This window comes from Arachis duranensis, chromosome 3 (genome assembly GCF_000817695.3).
Source record: "Arachis duranensis cultivar V14167 chromosome 3, aradu.V14167.gnm2.J7QH, whole genome shotgun sequence".
NCBI classification, from domain to species: domain Eukaryota; kingdom Viridiplantae; phylum Streptophyta; class Magnoliopsida; order Fabales; family Fabaceae; genus Arachis; species Arachis duranensis.
The window spans coordinates 123,845,470-123,850,396 of NC_029774.3; positions in this window are offsets into that span (position 1 = coordinate 123,845,470).

Consider the following 4,927-nt stretch of genomic DNA (forward strand, 5'->3'; position numbering starts at 1 on the left):
TCAGAAACTGACAAAACAACCTCCACAGCCACCACCGCTACCCATTCTTCAAATCATTAATTATTTTGTTTCCTGAACTCTTGTCCACATGATTCTACTTTCCATTCTCCGTTCTAATCTCTCTCTTTCTTATTTCAACCTTCTTTATTTTTTGATATAGGTTCAATGATACTTCTGTTATATCATTTATAAATATGAATATTAAAATTTAATTCTAATATGAGTGCAATTAATTGTAAAAAAAGTTGTTGAAATAAAAATAATAATTATTCTATCTGAGATCTAACTTTTTTTTAAAAGGTTACAAGTTAGTCCACTGCATTTACAAATTTCATTAAAAATAATAAGTTTATCTATTGGTGCAGCAAATTTATTTCTATTTCTATACAATTTATATGGTATTAACAATTTAATTTAATTAATTTAATTTTATTCACTTAATTTAATATTTAAATAGATATAATTTAATTTAATTGGATAAAAATTGATGTAGTCGTATTATTGTACTCATATAATTAATTAGGTTAAATCAGTTGTACTCGTATTATTTTTAAAACACGACAAACAAAACATATTATGTATTTATATTTACACTCTGATATTATTAATTTGAAGGATGGTATACATTTATCTCTTTTATTGAGATATTTAAAAAGTCATATTTAGTCGCTGAGATCTCTTTCAAAAGAAACAATAGGAGAATGTTTATTTAAAAATTTTAAATAATAAGAGTACTTTTATTTAAATTTTTTAATTTAAAAATAATACGAGTATATTGATTTATTTTAATTTAAAATTACTAGTTTTAAATAGATAATTCTTTTTTGAAACTAAATAAATATAATTAATCATATGAGTGCAATAATACTACGTTTATTTTTATCAAATAAAATTAAATTTTTAATTTAAATTATATTTATTTAAATTTTAAATCAAAAAATATAATTTAAAATTTTAAATTATATGAAAAAATTAAATTAATTAAAAGATAATATACCAATGCAAACTAAATTGTAAGAAAATAAGAGCAAATTTACCATATCAGTGGACAAAGGAGTAAATTTGCTAATGTAATAGGCAAACTTGCTCTTATAAAAAAACGTTGAATCTCAGATAGAATAATTGTTACTCCAGTAACACATTCAAGTTTTTTTGGCAAACAAATCCAATCAAATTGGTCAAATTTAACAAAAATCACTCTCATTATATTAGCATGTACACGTGCACTTCAATAACACAAACATATTCTTCTTTGTCTTTACGTTCCTTCTTCTTCGCATTCTTCATTTTTCTTCTAAGTTTTTCTCCTTTCTTCACATTCCTTCTTTTTTTTCTTTGCGTTCTTCCTTCTTCTTCTTCGCCTTTCTCCTTCTTTTTCTTAGTGTTCCTTCTCCTTCTTTCCGTGTTTTCTCTCAATTTTCATTCTTTTATCGTTGCTGTGTTTTTTCTTTTTCTCCTTTTAATTGAGGTTCATTTGGATCTAAAAATGAATTCGATGTGTTTTTGTTGATAACTAAATTTTTTTTACTGCTTGTTCAAAATTGAACTAATTGAATAGAATATAATGGAGTGGAATCTAATGCAATTGAATAAAATGATAATGAATAATTTTATTATTCATTGCTAAAAAATTTGGTCAATACTTATCAGCAGCATCAAGTAAACCTCAATTAACACACGAATGAAATGAAATTAGTTTAGATTTGAACAAATAGTCAAAAAGACTCAATCATTAACAAAAACACATCAAATTCATTTCTGAATCCAAATAAATTTCAATTAAACTAAGAAATAGACCGAAATTACTTAAGAAATAAAAAATTTTGTCAATACTTATCAGCAGCATCAAGTGAATATCAATTAACACACAAATGAACTGAAATAAACCAATAAATGAACTAAAATTATTTAATAATGACATCAGAGAAAATAAAAAAACAATAAAAATGTTAGCAAAATATTAGTGTTATTAGTGGTTACGATAACGAAAGAGAAAGATAATGAAAAAGAAAAAGAAGAAGAAAGAAGAAGAACAAGGAGAAGGAAACGAAGAAAGAGAAGGAGAAGGAGAAGGCGCGTGATCTGAAAAGTGGTTATAACAATTTGGTTAAATTTGGTTAAGTATTTTACTTGAATTTAAAACTTTATTCTTATGCGTTATTGACTGACCATGTTAGATGTATTTTAAAATTAAGTATTAAAATTAATTATTAATAGATGAGATAAATACTAAATTAGTACATGAAAAATTCTAACGCCGATAAAATGATACTTAACTTTTGTTATTAATAAAATGGTACTTAAATGATTTTAAAATTTAATAAGCATGACTTCGTATTCGCCGGAACACATCTTCGATAAGAATAATAATGTTAAGCTGACTATTGTTTTCTGCTGATATAACAACCTTCTTAAGTTAGTTACTTACCTGTAATTTTTAATTAAATTAAATAAATTATTCATAGATGAAAAATTCATAATTCACACTAATATTACCCTAATTTCAACCCTCAGCGTTTTTGCTCTTTTTCTCATCTTTGCATCTTTTTTTCCGCCACCCCTAATGAAATATATATTTTTTTTCTAATTTTATTTTAATAAAAAATTTGTAATAATTGAATTATGACATATTCATTATGTTCGGAATAGCAAATTTCAAACTGTTAATAACTAAGATCCTATTAGTTTTTCTATACGCAATCCTTTGTATAGACGTTGGGGTGGACGTACACTAAGATGGAAAAGGCCCGCCAATATGTCCAATGTCCCTGCTGCAATATGATGAGAGGCTATTCCCCCCGGAACATAAGGATCAAAACCTTCTACACCCCATGCGGGATTTACGGATTGAACCCTTCCGGTAGATGTTTACTAATCTTACTAATATGGAACTTGGTAAGACAAGGGGGTTAAATAACTGAAAAATAAGATTAGTAAAGAATATTCTTTGAATGCTAAATTTAAACAAAATAACTATTTTTTGATAGTCCTATATAAAATTATGTATTAGAAATTGAAATAAAGAAAAAGGGAGGATTAAAAATGCGACAATTCTTTGCAGATGAAGAGATGTCAAAGGGGCTTCTTACTTCCCAAACAGATCTTCCTACATCTATATATAAACGCTGGTTTATCAAGAATATCTTCCAATGTCTTTTCTACTAACAACCTTGATCCCAAACTCGTTTTTGTTCCTCCACTCTTTCGCACCCACTGGAACCCCAATCCTCAACACATCTACCACTAGCTTCTCATTGAAAACATGCTCCGCGAACAGCAGCCACGTCACCATTCATAGCCCCGCGTTCACGCTCTCCACCACTGTGTTCCACCCGCAGTGTTATGTCACCAACCCTCTTATCGCGCCATTCCCGCTTTTCTTCACTCTGGCAGCGTTTGAAGGATTACCATGTGTTCATAACATGCAGCGGAAGAAAATAAAGTAATTCTAAATATCTATTTTGTGCTTAAACTTTATTCCAATAATATACAATATATATATCAGATCTAAATACCTGTGTACGCTAGTAAAAATCACTTTTTCCTTCGATGGTATGAAGGCGCTATGTGTATCCACACCGAGACCAACCTTTGCTGTCAACTTCTTGACCAATGGACATCTGATCTAAAATTGAGAAACCTCTTGCAACTCTTTGCACGCCATAAAGTTCTTCTCTAAGAATCAAGCTCATATACGTTTATGTGTGTAGAGGTGAAGGAATAAAACCCTTGTGCTTTATTCTCATCTATTTGCTGTACTCTTGGCACTCAAACTCGCGAGTCTAAGTAAACTCGTGGAGCTGACCTAGACTCGACTCGCGAGTTAACTCGTAAGCTCGTACGAGTTCACCTGTTATGAAGTTTATATATACATATTTCATACGTAATGTATATTTATCAATTATAACCTTTCAAAATTAATAATATCAATCTTAAAGCACATAATAATTTAAAATAATAGCAGACATTATAATAAATACTTTAAAACACACACTCAAAGCCTTTATAATTATTTCTATACAAATACAACATAGAACACACAAAATTAAAAAATCTAAATCTGTAATATTAAATCTTTAATTGAACATTGAAAAATATCAAATAATCAAATTAACGCTAATCAAAATAATTAATTACTAATAAGCCATGAATGTATGAACCATCTGACTATCTAACATAAATGATAAGTAATAGGCTAAAATTAGAAGCAATAAAATTTAAAAAGTAAAAAAAATCTAAATCAAGAAGCAAAGGCTCAAAGAAAGGGTAAAAGTCATACAAAAATAGAGGATACAGAAGAAAAGAAGGGACAAAGTCTCAACAACAGTAGATCGAAGACAACGGTGCAGTAGGCAGCGGTGGTGAGGGTGCAGCAGCAGCACAAAACGACGGCGACAAATAGTCATGAATTTCACGACAGTGCAAACCAGAGCAGAGATAAGACTGTAGGAGAAGTAATCGAACTCGTGAATGGTGATAGCACGATGGAGTTGCGGATAGTGGAGATGTGAAGAAATACAAAGCAGAGGGCAATATAGGTAAAATTCACAAAGACAATGGCGCAAATCAGAGTAGAGGTAGCAGACGCAAGCAAACAACGACAGCTCGGCAGGGAACGACGACTGCAGAGAACATGGTGAAAGTGAGACTTGAGAAAAACGACGCAGATGAGTGAGTTGTGAGTGAGTTTTGTTTCATTCTTTGGGAGTGTTATTGTAACCCTAATAAAAAAAGTGTTTTTTTTTTCAAAATGACGTTTTTTAAGAAAAAAAACACAAACTCGCAAACTCGGTCCTAGACTCACGAGTTTGTCCGAGTTTGACCGAGTCTAGCCGAGTTTACACAGGATAGAGTCTATACCTGAGTCAACTCGATTCCATATCTAAACTCGTAAACTCGTACGAGTTTACGAGTTTAGATATGGAAT